This window comes from Manis javanica, chromosome 9 (genome assembly GCF_040802235.1).
Source record: "Manis javanica isolate MJ-LG chromosome 9, MJ_LKY, whole genome shotgun sequence".
Taxonomy (NCBI): Eukaryota; Metazoa; Chordata; class Mammalia; order Pholidota; family Manidae; genus Manis; species Manis javanica.
Window position 1 is genome coordinate 2,744,227 of NC_133164.1, and position 13,950 is coordinate 2,758,176.

Sequence of the window (13,950 nt, forward strand, 5' to 3'; positions counted from 1 at the left end):
TAAGGAGAGCGCGGGTCGGTGTGCACGGCCCCGGCGTGGCGTGGCGTCTGCGGGGCTCTTCCCACAGTGGGTGGGAAAGCGGGCAGGAAGGGAGGGTCTGCGTGCCTGCTCAGCAGGGGTCTCCATGGCCGCCGGGAGGCTCACCCCGGGGGTTGGAGCCCACCTGTGAAATCCTGCCTTCCTGGAGGGCCTGCGGATCTGGTGCTGGGGATGGGAACTGCCGAAAATAGGGGCTGAAGTTGGGATGCCCTGAACTGCAGGTGCGTCGGGGAAGCCGCCGCACAGCCGTCCGTGTGTGACCCCAGCACAGGGCCTTGTCCACGGCGTCTGGGCCTTGGCCAGCCCGAAGGGGCTGAGGCGTTGGGGAGGTGGGAAATAGGCCAGGATGTGCTTACTAAATTTAAAAACTACCGAATAATACTTGAGAAAGTCCAGGCAGTACGCAGGATTAAGCGAGGCGTGGATTAGAGTGTGTTGAGCAGCGTGATTCTGTTTGAAGATCAGAAATGAGGCCCGAGGACCCCGGGGTAGGGCTCACATGCTGCAGCTTGGCGGCCGGCAGGGGCTCCTCGAAAGGGGCGTTCCAGTAGCCAGCTCCGTACACCGCAGCCTGCATGCCTTTTTAAAAAGCTGAATCACTGAAGTGCTTTGTTACATTTCTATCTAATCTTATATGACAGTAGGTTTAAAAAAACTGTTTTCCCCGCATGAAAGTGACCTGAAATAACACTTCATATGCACATGAAACAGAAAATGAATCCATAAGCTACTTACATGCTCTTCCAGTTATATTTACAAATAAGTTTGGGGAGACTTCTAAAAAGGACTTTTGTTCCTTTGACAAGTAGACTTCAAATAAACATACAGTCCAGTTGAAAATATTTTGGTGTCATTTAGCAAAGTATATTAGTTGCAAAACTGCAGAAATCTGCATTTCAGCCTTTAGTATGTTATAAATCCGAAGTTGTACATTTATTTTACAGTCAGTACAGAAAACTAACATACACCAGTTGGGGTAAACACCAAAAAAAGGTTTTTTTAAACTTTAAATACAAGTGATGTGGAAATACTCTATATGAAAGCTTGACAAACTATTATAAATATAAACATTGATGAATTTTTACACATTCTTCAGATTTTATTTATTTTGGCAAGTTTTTTAAATGAGTGTTTTCTTTTAAAGTTTCTGTAGCTTCCAAATATAATGACATTTAGATATTTTTGTATCACATCAAAAACTCAAAGATTCCGGTAGAACTGCCTCACCTTAATTCTGTTTTCTTCTTGGCATTACTTGCAGTGAGCTTTTCAGTAGTGCTGGGTGATTACCAGTCTTAGTTCCAAATGGAAGGATCACTATAGGAAACTGTCCACATTGCCCTGGTGTGTGGCATTTAATTAAGTTCCTGGAGTAACTGGGGTGTGAGCATTCATCCCCTTGACTCCGGAGCCCATGCAGCTCAGCTGACACCCCAAGTTCCTTGAGTCCTCAGCCATTTCTTAGAGCAGGAAGACCATTAAGGCTGCCACTTTATTGGGAGGTCTATGGGTACCAGCCCAGGAGGAGGAGTTCTGGGAGATACGGGGATCCCCTGCCTGTTCGGGCCTTCATGTTGGACCACACCCCACCTGAGCTGCTCCCGGGCAGCCTCACCTGCCACTAAAGTGGGTGCCACTCCCCAGGCATTCTTGGCCAAAGACAAAGAGCCGGATGTCCCTGAAGGACTGTGGGGCCCTTGCTGGGAAATTCTGATGGACCACGCAAACGTTCAGCCCCTTCGCCCCACCCAGCAGGTGCGTCCGATAAGGCAGATGTTCTGGACCCATTTTCTTCTGAGAATCCAAGGGTCTGATTTTGCTGGGTACCCCCTCCTGGAAGTCGCTTGCTCTCACCTCCTGGCAGCCTTTCCTCTAACCACCCTGGTACGTCTCTTGGTGCTCAGTCTGTGCTGACGATGGTAGCACTCCAGAAGCTTCCCATCCCAGGGTTATTGGTCTCCCTTCCCTGCGCCTTTCTATCTCTGCTCACCATCACCTGCTACTGAGCAAGGTTCCTTCCTCCCTTTTTGATCTGCAGGGTACGGCTTACTTTTGAGTCACTGTCCTAATAATTTCCAAATAGGGCTGTGTTTTCTTAAGATACACTGATAAGAGCGGGCAAGTGGATCTGAAGGCCTTTTTAAAAGCATGTATCCCGTCCTTTTTTTCGATATCCATGCCTCTCCAGGGGCGCCCCCTTCTCCTATGCAGGGGCCTCGTGGCTACCAGCAGCCTCTCTGTCATAGTGCCTCCTGCTCTGAGAACCTGCCCCTGCCGGAGCCCCTGCTCTCTGCCCCGGTGGCCGCTGGACTCAGAGGAGGGCAGTCCATTTAAGGGGGGCAGCTCTGTGTCACCAGCCCATCAGGCTGATGTGGGAGTCAGTTCCAGGCAAGTTTTCTGTCCTTACCTACCTCACTGAGTCTTAAAGTCTACCTTTGAAACCTAGTAAATAAATTTAATTTTGAAATGTATTCAAAACATGCAGTGTTGTAGGTGCTAAAAAATGCCCCAAAGGTGAGGCTTGGAAGGAGAGGGAAGGTGATAGCGTGAAGGTGGTGCGGAAGCCAGTGTTGGAGGAAGGTGGAGGGAGAATCCTTCAGATCTCCTGGGGGAGCCACCACCAGGCAGGCCCCCGGCAGACTGCAGGCGTGCTCCAGAGCCAGAGGCAGCAGTGTGGCCGGCAGGAGGCAGGAGGGAGAGGGCAGCAGCGAAGGGAAGGAGGTACCCGGGGACCCTGACGTGCAGAGCCCAGCCAGGTGGCCTGGGGACTTAAGTTCCTGTTGAGCGTCGTGAGAGGAGACACCACATGTAGAATCTGGAAGCCTTACTGATGGCATCACCTGATGCTGTCATAGTGGCGTGTTTTGCTTAGCCTTCTGTCTGCTCTTGAGTTTGTCTCTCAAACGGAGCATATAGAAAGGGAAGAGGCCTAAGCTGCGGGGCTGAAGACCCGGCTGTAACCGAGGCGCGGGTGCCGCAGGAGGGCTGCCCAAGGCCGACGGCATGATCACGGGGTCCGATACGGAACTGCACCCTTGATGACACAAACGTATTTGTAAAGCACCTTGCCATTTCTAACACGTTTCAAAATGGTGTGTCGTCCTCGTAGCCTCCCTGGAGGTGGGTTCGCAGCATCTTCCTTATTTTTTAAAAGGCAGAACCCGAGGGTGGAGCTTAGCCACGGACCTGCCCCAGCCGTGCTGCGCCTTTCCCCGGCCTGTGTGGGGCATTGTTTTGGGAGGCGCCGCTGGCTGTCTGGCTCTGCTCTTACGGGTGACACGGCCTTCGTGTTAAAAAAGGCCCTCTTCTTGGACTTGGTGCTGAGCGTCTGGGAGCTGGTCCCTGATGTGTGAAGCCATTTGCCCCTTGCTCCCCTCCAGGCACACCCCAAATTCTGCTTCCCCATAGGAAAGTTTGGGCTGCACAAAAGATGGATTTCATTTTTCAGCTGATTTGGAATTTACATGATAGATAATTCTTCATTCCATATGTTTCATAGATTTTCTACCTTAATAGGAAAGTTCTAGTGGACAGAGTTGGGAGCTCAGGTTGTGAAAACATGAGAAAAGCACATGTGCCATGTGTAGAAAAAAGTGTGCCACACATGGGGAGCGTGTGCCATGTGTGGAAGGGCCCCTCCTCAGCCTGTCTGTGAGGAAGATGCTCATTTAATGAACGGGCTGGTGCCCTGGCTCGTAGCTCGTGTCACCTTAAGAACTCGACACTATTCAGTTCTACCTTTAGAATTTAGGTTCAAGGTCCTGTGGTTTTTCTGAAATGTGTAGAAAAATGATGGTGTGCATAGGATGTCTTAAGGGAGCCCATACGCTCTCACAGGCATGGCAAGCTCATCCTAACATTCAGCTGTGTCGGTGGGTATTCCTTCCATTTAGGGGTTCCTGCCAGCTTCTTCCCGACAGGAAATGGGAAATTTTCTGTTTCGCTGTCAGGTGTAGGTTTTAGAGGACACGTTTATACTGTGGATCGCCTTGATGTCTCTGGTTCATGAGGAATTCTTGACAGCCGGGTGTATAAGGCATCCGGGCAGGAGGCAGTGGGCATAAGGAAGCCGTGTCTGCATGTGGAGGAGGTGTGGGACCCGCGCCCGGGCCTTCACAGGGACGTGGGGCTGGGGCTGTGCTTTCCCCCAGGCCTGTCCCACCCAGCCCTTCAAGCAGGCGGCCAGCCTAGAGTCGGAAATAACTCGGTCCTCTCCTGGTCTTGCCATATCCATGCAGCACTGAAAGTGTGAGCAACTAGACTCCTTTTCTTTCTGTTACTCTTTATTTAGGTTACTTTTGAGTCCCATTCATGTTCAGTTCACTGTTGCAAGTAGATACTATAAAATGGCCTGGTGCTGTCTAAGAAAAATTGAGAAAATAACAGCTATTTTATATTAATTCATATATACTAAGTGTCACAAAATTATGTAACTGCTAATTGTTGAACAGCGGAAATGGTTTTCCTGGCTGCAATGCCACTGTCTGTGTGGTGCCCTCCTGGAAGGGCGAGCGTGCTGAGCCTGTCACGTAAAGGATGTAATTATTGTACAGGAAGTGTATGTCTGCTCCATCTGGATTTTGTCATTTTGTTTACTAAAGAGTGTTTAGGAAGGCATGTCTCTTAAATCCATTCTTGAAAGTCTTAAAGGACTGAGCCCAGCCTCGAGGCACCTGGAACTGGGGCTGTGCCGATCAGCGCTCCCAGTCCAACCGCATTGAATGTCGGAAATGCTGTTTTTATACCGAATTGGTCCTTTCCAAGCCTTCAGCCATTTGGGAAGCTGTGTCTTTATGTGGACGGGGATTTTGTTCATTCACTCTGCTTTCTTCTCACGGGGGCAGGGGGAGGGGCAAGAGGCGTGTTGGTGACCAAGAGTGTCTGAGAAGTGTCCCTGGTGTGCCGTCTGGATAGGAGCTGGGCGAAACCCTCCCCAGTTTGGCAGCAGCAGGTGCCCTTCCCTGCTCTGAGTCTAACAGTCGGTGGCCCTGGGACCACCAGGAGGAGTTGGGGGCTGGGGTTTCCACCCTGCCTGCTGTCAGGAATCTCCTGAGGTGCCTTTGGGAATCCCACACTGGTCCTGGGCCGCTGCTGTTGGAGGTCCCTCCCAGCAGGTCTGGTCGAGGCTCAGCCAGGGCTGGGGGTGCCGGTGTTCACCAGGTCCCCGATGCTGAGGCTCAGGTGTTGAGTACTGTGTAGGCACTTTGGCATTTTGGCCCAAAGTGGGCGTGTGCTGTGGCTCCACCTGACCAGGGTGCTGTGTGGATGTGGGTCCAGGCGGGGGTGAGCGTCTGCGGACCTCAGGGAGCAGGGCGAGGTTTCCCTGGCTCTGCTTGCCTGGGAAGGCCTGGCCATCCGCGGCTGCTGTCTTCCCGTATTTTATTTCTAAGCAAGTGACCGTGGGCTGGGCAGCCTGTCCGGGCCCTTACTCAGGACCCTATCTCCATCCTCACCTCTGTCCAATTAGCGTAACTTCGTAAAGATGAGTTGTAACTTAGCACTTAACAGTTTTCATTACTGAAATTTCAGTAAGTAGTGCTTGGCTTGGGTGTAAATTTCACTGGCCCCAGAGGCGTGAGAACGCCCATCGCATTGTGGCTCCTGGTGTGTGGAAGCCTCGGGGGGTGGTCACCTGGGCCGAGGCTCCCCACGGGTTTGTGTCGCCCGACCCGCACACGGGTGTTCCGGCCCCTCCCCGACCCCTTCTGTGCAGCGGTTGAGAACTATTAGCATTAAATGACCCAGAGTTACCCCCAGAAAAACAATTCTGCTTCTGTTCTGCTTCTGTCCAATTAAAACAAGTGTATTCATTTTATTCCGGATGCTTTTTGCCGCTGTTTCTGTGCATTCATCGGTTGTTTATTTGCTTCTTGAAGTTGCAGTTGTACGTGATGTCATTCATAGATATGATTTTGAATGAAGAATAGCTGTGAAGGCCAGTGTGCTCAGAGACACCACACTGCGGCACACAGATTGGCACGAAGAGCTGGGTGGGAGGGGCCAGGCTTTCCTTCCAGCAAAGGGCTGCCCAGAGTGGTGTTAAGAAGTCTTTGTAGTTCCAGACGAAGTGTGTGGGTGCATGTATACATCATTTAAAGGTGTGAGAAGAAAGCAAAGGGATCGAGTCACAAGATGCAAGCCACGCTGGTAGTGTGTGCTTCTCTGTATATGGAAAAAATGCACATATTTGTTTGCATTATTTATTTGTAAATTTTATACATAAAATCTTATGGGGGTAGTTTGACAATGGCCTGGTGAGGCTTCAGGGTAGGAGAACCATGCCCCCTTTTTCATAAGAGAGAACAGTTAGTCTAAGTGCTGGCCTCTGGGCCCCAGGACCCTGACTCTGGTGGGTCCAGGGGCTGCCAACACCCACCTCATGCTGAGCCATGGGAATGGCATGTGGCTTTAAGGCGTGGGGACAACTTACCCTGAGTCATTCCTAAGCTCCCAGGAATGCTTTTGAGATGGCTGGTGGGTCATGAGTACTCCAGCGTGTGCCAGGGCCCAGAGAGCAAGCTCTTTGGTTCTGAGTGGGCTTCAACCCTTGGCCTCGACATTATGGGCAGATCCTATACTGAAAGGCGGGTGCCCATTCACATGAGGGCTTTTAAGTTAGATGTATACGTTCCCCAGGAGACAAAGCTGACAGCCGTTATTATGTATGTGTTTTAGGTGGGGAGGGAGTTTACCTGCAGTTCAGAAGCAGAAGCTGCCCAGGGCCCTGTGTGTAGGTGCCCAGCGGGAGCTCTGGGTCTACAAGGATGATGGCCCTTCACTGGCTGGGGGTGGGGTACTGTGGATCACACAGTTTCCCTTTTCTTTAACAACTTCTTTTTTTCCTGTAATGAAAGACAAACACTCCACCGTACTCTATTTTTAATACATTGCGAAATCACTGTATTACTGTTAAATGTGAAAAACAGCATATTTTAGAATCCTGAAGTTCTTTTTAACTATACTCATAAGTATGTTTCCCATTCACTGATGATGTAGAGGGGATTTGAGTTGCATTTGGTATAAGTTTAGACTTTCAGAAATGCTTTCTTCAATTTCAATAATAAAAACAAAAAGGAATCAAATCATAAAACAAACAAATCCAACAATAACTCTTAAGTATTTGAAGGATATCAAGGTTCATTTGAAATGATGTATAACACAACAGGAAATTTGGGGGTGGATATGTTTTTAATAAATTGTTATTATGCATTCTCTTTGTTTCATAGAAAAAACATAATATTTAGTTTTGAGAACTTCAGATGTGAATAAAAAACATTTTTATAGTGTCCATAAAATACATTTTTTACATTAGTATAAAAAGCATAATAATGTGTTAAATCTGAGGAAATAACTACACTGCTCATAGGATATTTGCAACTTTAACGCAAGTCATAATATCACTTGGCACGAATATTCTTACTGTTATGCAGGGCAGAAACATAGTGGTTATATTAACATTTTCAAATGACCCAAGAAAGAAGAGATTTGGGCCCTTTCTGATTGCCTGGCTACTGTATATAACTTTATCTCTGTTAAAAGTTGGAAATGTGGTACTGTAGGGTACCTTTAGTAAATGATTGTGTTTGCTCAGTACTTTCACATTAGAGCCGTAGGTAAAGGAAATTGATCCCCAAAGTGTGCTGGCTTCACAAATGATCCTGTGATTCGCTTCCTCATCTTCAGTGGGGTCCGTAACAGGACAGCACGGTTTTTAGTAGATAGTATTACATTTCTTACATACGTAAGTTTGCAGATAATATTCAAAAGGGGTGTCAGTCTCCTGGTGCAACACAGAGGTGGAAATACACGGTGTTACCTTGACAGACTCACCCTTCTGTCTCCTCATTGTCTCCCTTATGTTGTGGGCACACAGGCTCTTCCACTGCCACCGACTCCGCTGTTGGAGTGTGGGGCAGCCACGTGCGGGCGAATGAGCTGGCTGTGCTCCGGCAAAACTTTTCTTAACAGAAACAGGCAGCGGGCCAGATTTGGCCATACATTGCCGACCTCTGTCTTAGAATGCCACTCTCAGGTGAAGCATAAAAGGTCTTCTTTTCTCTTGGGCCTCAGGCAGTCCTAAAGTTTTGTTCTCTTTTAGAAGATTTTATTTAGCTTTACTGCCAGTGAGAAGTGGCATAAACCACATACTTCGATTTTTATTTAAACTTAATGCAACGAGGCTATACGAAGGACAAAGCAAGCATCGTGCGAGATGCTGAGGGTGGGCATGACCCCGCACCTCGACTAGAAGGGGACAGACGGGAGGCAGGAAGCCGAAACCCATTGTCTGTGCTGGATTTGGTGTTGCTGCATTGAGTTTTATAAAAGCCAATGGTGCCATATAAAAATTTAAACTCCAGGCCCAGGTGAAAGTTCCAGACTTCTTCCCAGCTGTCCCCGAGCCCACCCCGTTGTTGTTGCGGGGGGTGGGGGAATGGTCACGGGCCAGGTGGGGCAGTGGGGGCAGTTCTGGGAGAAGGCAAGGGCTGTCCTGGCTTGCTGGGCAGCGTGAGGCCTTGGGCACGTCACTGACTCTGCCTCCGTGGTTCTCACCTAGAAAGGTCTGAGGTTTCATCATTCTAGGGAAGGGTCCCCCCGCAGCTGGTGGGGGGCACTCGTGCCTGTCCGGTGTTGTGTGTGGAAGGACAGTTGGTGACCTTTCACCTGGGATGTGGGGCCTTGCTGCTGCTGGCACGATGGAGAACTTTGGCCACGGAGGAACGCTTATGGATGGTGACACCAGGCTTTCTAGTAACAAGCCAGAAAAGAGAGGGACCCTGTGGTATTGTGATGTGATGTGAAGTGGGTGGAGATCCGGTGGTGAGACTTTGGTATATGGAGGAAATGTGAAAGTGCAGTATTACGACGCTGGGCGGTCGATTGCTCGAGTCTTTGTGATTCGCACAAGGTCTGATGTGAAGGGTTGAGCTTAGTTTAAGAGAAAGATATGTTTGTTGAATAAGCCCAGCCTCATATGAGAACTAGACTGTCTCAGCCTGTTTCACATTATGTCATTGACATCAAGTTACAACTTGATGCTGGCAAATTTCTTTAATAACTGGCATTCAGAATGAAGTGATTTTAATTGTTAGTGAAAATGAGCTCATATCAAAGAAAGGTTTTAGTCTTTCACAAGTAGGGTTGGTAAAGGAATTAGCTACCCCCTTTTGTCCTTGGGGAGCTTAACTCTTCCATATTTCCCTTTTGAGTGATTTTTTTCCCCCCAGTTTAAAGGAAAAGTTCAAGTAACCGTTTTTCTTAGAATCTCTGGCTTCTCTGTTATCATATCCAACCTTACTTCTTTTTTCCTGTTGAGTATATTCTAGGAGTTTTGTTTTTAGTAAAGTAAGGAGATACTGAATTATCAGGATTATTTTTCTAGGAATTCCCCAAATAACTGAAAAGTTTATTTTCTCCCCTAATTCTGTGTTTAACATAAAAAGTTTAAATGGGCCTCAAGAACATCTCCATTGGGCTCAAGGGTTGTGGGGGACAGGAGGGGTTATTTCTTTCTTAATTGTACTTGCTACTAGAAATATCAATTTTAATTATACGAAGTATAGTTTTATTTTGTCATGCATATTATTATCGGCAGCACTTCTACTTCAGATATGCCTGAAGTGTTGAGTCATTTTTAGCTACGAAATGGGTTTGCACTCCAGTCCCGTGCTGGTCGCCAGAGGCCAACCCGGGGTTGGCCAGCGATGGAACCCGGGAGGCACTCTGTGGAGAGAACCAGGGCCTCATGACCCAGGTTTATATGCTGAATTCTGAACCCTGAACGGTGACCATGACGTCAAACCCATCCAAACCCGAATGCTCATGAGAAATCAGAACAGAAAGAAGTGAGTTGGCATGCGGTTCTAGAACGCTGCCTGAGTCTACTTGCCAGAGCGGATGTACCTGCTTTACTTCTAAAAACTTCTAGACTTCACTGTGTTTTCTGTAAGAAAATGTAGAGAAACGTGGGGTGGAATCATGGAGGCTGGTTGCCCTGTGGGGTGAGCCGGCAGTGTTTTGACATTTGTTCTGTCCCAGGCAAGGGCGCTTTCCCGCTTGTTTTAATGACAGTTGTTCAGTGATTTCTTTCTTTTTACTGACAGCACTGTTGCTCATTTGCCTTCTGATCGCTCCTTTAAATGGAGGGGAAAGGGTGGAATTATCACTGCTCCCCAGGGAGGCAGGATAACGGCCCATGGGGTGCATCCCTCATGAGAACATCACTGTCGTATGTGACAGAGGAAGAGAAAGACCGGAATAGCCGGCATACATGATACGTCATATGGAACGACTTCAATCTTTTCAACGGAAGGCTTTTTTTTAAATCAACTCTAGATGGATGCTCTGTGAATGGGTGTTTTTTTTTTTTTTTTTTTACAAAGCAATGTCTAAGCTACAGAATAGTACAGTGTGTAATTATATGACAGAGAGAGTGAGTATCGGTAAGTTTAGATTATTTTTAGATGCATTACCTCTTGGAGCAAAATCCGTGTCCGTTGTTCTGTAATTGCATTTGTGGGTAACATGTGATTCTTGCTATATTTCTTTTCTGTTTTGCTGCTGCATCTAATGAGTTCAAAGAATGTCTCCCATCTTAATGAATATTCAGTGTGGAGTGATCATAAAATTAATAATAATTCGTTCTTTGCTTCTAGTGGAATTAACATAGATAATAAAATTCTGCTAGAACGTCATCTTTAAGAAGCATAAATATTTAAAGGTGAGGATATCAGGTCAGTTGTCTGGACATTTTTCTGATTGGATGAACCAGATTAATTTTCAGTGGGGAAGATCCTTTAACTTACTTGGAGTAAATTAAAGGACCACAGTGGGCTCACATTCCTGGGTCCCAGTTGCTGTCTACCTGCCCTTCCTCCTGGGGTGCGAGGGGGCGGTCCAGACACCGGCCTGATGGCAGTGGTCACTGCCATTAGCCCAGGGGTCCCTAAGGCCTGCAGACACTTCCTCAGCACCCTGCGTGGCTCGTGCACCAACCGGCATTGGAGCAGGTGTCCTAGATCTCAGCCTACACCAATGGCCTGTCTTGGGCCTTCTTCCTGTAACAAATAAAATTATAGTTGGGGTTCTAATGTAGGTCCATTTTTCCTGCGTGCATTCGTAGTGCTTCCGTTCAGTAAGTTCTGTGCAGGTTGTTCTGCTCAGCAAGTCTAGTCATCTCCACCCTGGGTGAGTTGTTTGTGGCCTTTTCCTCTCTTCCCCGAGTGAAGATGGTTTCTAAAGGCTCGTTCTGTGTGTTTGGTGTGGGGCTTCTAGCACCTCGGTCTGTCGCCCAGACCTGGCTGTGCAGGGAGGCCTGGGGTGAGGTGGTTGAGCCACAGTGGTCAGTGGCAGCTGCATGTGGTGGCCCCTGGTCCCTCGGTGTAGCGGGCGTCCTGTTCGAAGCAGCTGTTCTCATCTGGAGGGAGACTTGGTACTGGTGGCTCGCCTCTCACACCCAGGTGCTTGCCCTGAGCTGGTGGCCTCTCTCCTGCCGGTGTCCCTGGCCTTGCTGTCTGCCTCCTTTCCACTGGCTTCAGAGGCTCTCCCTGGGCCACATGGAGGGGTCACAGCCTTGCCTACTCCCTTGTGTGGAGGCTGGGCTGCTCGCCTGGCATTGGCATTCCAGGGAACCACCCCTTACTGGCCGATGCCATGTGGCATCGCTCAGGGTGCAGAAATGCAGGCTGGCAGCCCTGCAGAATCAGGGTGCTGGCCGAGCACCCCCACCAGAGAAGGGCTGCCCTATGACTCTCACGTTGGGGGTACTTTCTCTTATGCCCCAACAGCCCAGGTGCCCCAGTGAAGCGCTGCATCCAGATAGAGTTTTTAAGTGTTGAGAGGTAGTTGTGTGCATAAATGCATGAGTGAATGATTTCCTGGCCTTTTATCAGCTCTTTCCTAAAGCTAATACTTCGAAGTTAAGGTTTTGATAATTGTGTCATACCAAAAAAGTAAAATTAACATGTTCAACTTGACTAGAGCTCAGGAAAATCTAATGATAGAAGCTGTTGCATGGCAATAAAGGGTTCTGAAAAACGTTGTGATAATGTCGTGTCCCCATGAATTTGCCAATGGAAATGGAAAGTACACCTTTCAGCAGTCATTAACCCCCGCCCCCCACTTACATGATGACTATGTGCTTAAGTTTTAAGTTTGAGAAATTGAAGAGCTTACTTGCTTAGGTGTTTTCAAGATAAAGGGTTTAGAGGTAACAAAAAACGATTTAATCACATTTTGCTAATTTTTAGCATAAAAATTAACTGTGAATAGAAATCTTTCTGTCAATTGATCCATAGCATATTGGTCACCTACTCGGGTGGCTGTGGGAGTCATCTGATCATCAAGGCTTGAGTGACATGATGCAAACCCATTTAGGGAGGGATGCACGCCCAGGTGGATTTTAGCAAATGCGTGCTTTTAAGGGAATGCAAATGTTCGTGTTCTCACTCTAGTCTGTTAGAACTGGAAATCATGAAAGTAATGAATGGAGTAGCCAGAGGCACACATCTTTCCTTAGGAGGAAAGACTGGGTCCTGTTTTCCACTAAGTTCCATGTGTAGAACAGTTTACCCATTGAGTTTTTCAAAGGATGTAAGCCTTTTTAAAAATAATAAGATAAAATAACACTGCCTCAAAATGTCACATTTAAAAGTAGGGAACTTTAAAAAATAGTCATGAAAAGAGGCAGTATTTACCCCGGATGTTGGCAGCACCGAGTCTGTCCAGGCTTTTGTTCTGGCTGCACGCTGGATGCGGGGCCTCTGGTTTGCCTGGGGAGCCGCCCGACCTGCAGGGATGGCCATGGGAGGGGCTTCGGGCGCCCCCTCCCCCCTGCAAGACACACTGGCAATTTCTCTCCTGCTGGAATCAGTCCTCTGAACTCTAGATGAACAGAGAAGAATCAGATTCACAAAAGGACCTGGGCGTGTGGTGAAAGACTAGGGTCAGAATTATGAATGATTTGAAAGGAGAATTCAGACATGATGCAGGTTATGTAAATCCTACTGCAAAGGATGAAAATCGGCCTCTTTAGGGCGGGGCACGGCCAGCGGAGGTCACTTGGGATTCAGTAGCTGGGTGGGTGGGGGTGATGGAAATGAACGACTGAACATTTTTGTTAAAAAGCCAACAGGCTTGGGGAAAAAAAAAGGCAATATGCTACGAAATATCAGAGTTTCTCCCAAGTTAGTTCTTAACAAAGGAATATACCAAGTGAAAATAGGCTTGAACCTCATTGGGAATCGAACCTGGGCTTGAAAGGGAGGAAGTGATTGCGGCTGGGTGGGGTCCAAGGCCAGGTGCCCGCGAGCCCCGGGGCCTGACCGCAGCTGGGCAGGGATGGGGGCCTGGAGCCGCCAGGGGGTCCCTGCTGGGGCTCGGGAGCCCCGTGCTTGAGGAGTTAGGGTGTGTCATCCAGCCGGCAGGGGTTTCAGGCAGAAGAGGGGCCGCACGGCGCCCCCATGTCTTACCGGGTAAACCCGGGGGCAGAGTCTGCGTGGTCGCCAAGGCTGTGACTCAGGCCGGGCCTTTCCCCTTCTCGGGCGCCCCGGGAGGAGGACAGGCACCCCCCACAGCCGGCCTCCGGCCCCCGGGACCGCGCCAGCTCCCGCAACCACTCCCGCAGGCGCGCCCCCTGCCCTAGCACTTCCCTCGGGGGGATGATTGGGAAGCCGCGGGCGGGCCCCGTGTTTCTAGATGGACAGTGCACGCCGCCCGTGGACCTCACGGCTCCCTGCAAACCCCAACCACTCTGCTCGCGGGGCCCCGGACGGCGTCTGCTCCCCGCCGCGGGACCTGTCTCCCAAGAGGGAATTCGGAAATCGTTGCTCCCCGAAGTGATGCTGTGGACGTGACACAGATGATAAAGGCGGGTGCAGAGGGACATTCTCTCCTCTACAGATTGTTCTCGTG

General features: G+C 48.9%; 1 protein-coding gene across 5 annotated transcripts in view; it reads left to right on the plus strand.

Annotated features, from left to right (window-relative positions):
- Positions 1–13,950, plus strand: part of IRS2 (insulin receptor substrate 2) — a 39,150-nt gene that overhangs the window by 13,079 nt on the left and 12,121 nt on the right. Inside the window, exon 1 of one of the 5 annotated variants that reach the window (XR_012120970.1) lies at positions 7–13,906. The exons of the other annotated variants lie outside the window; for them this stretch is intronic. The gene's annotated coding sequence lies outside the window, so the exon portion shown is untranslated. Of the gene's footprint in view, positions 1–6; positions 13,907–13,950 lie in introns of those variants that run through there. 5 annotated transcript variants of the gene reach the window in all.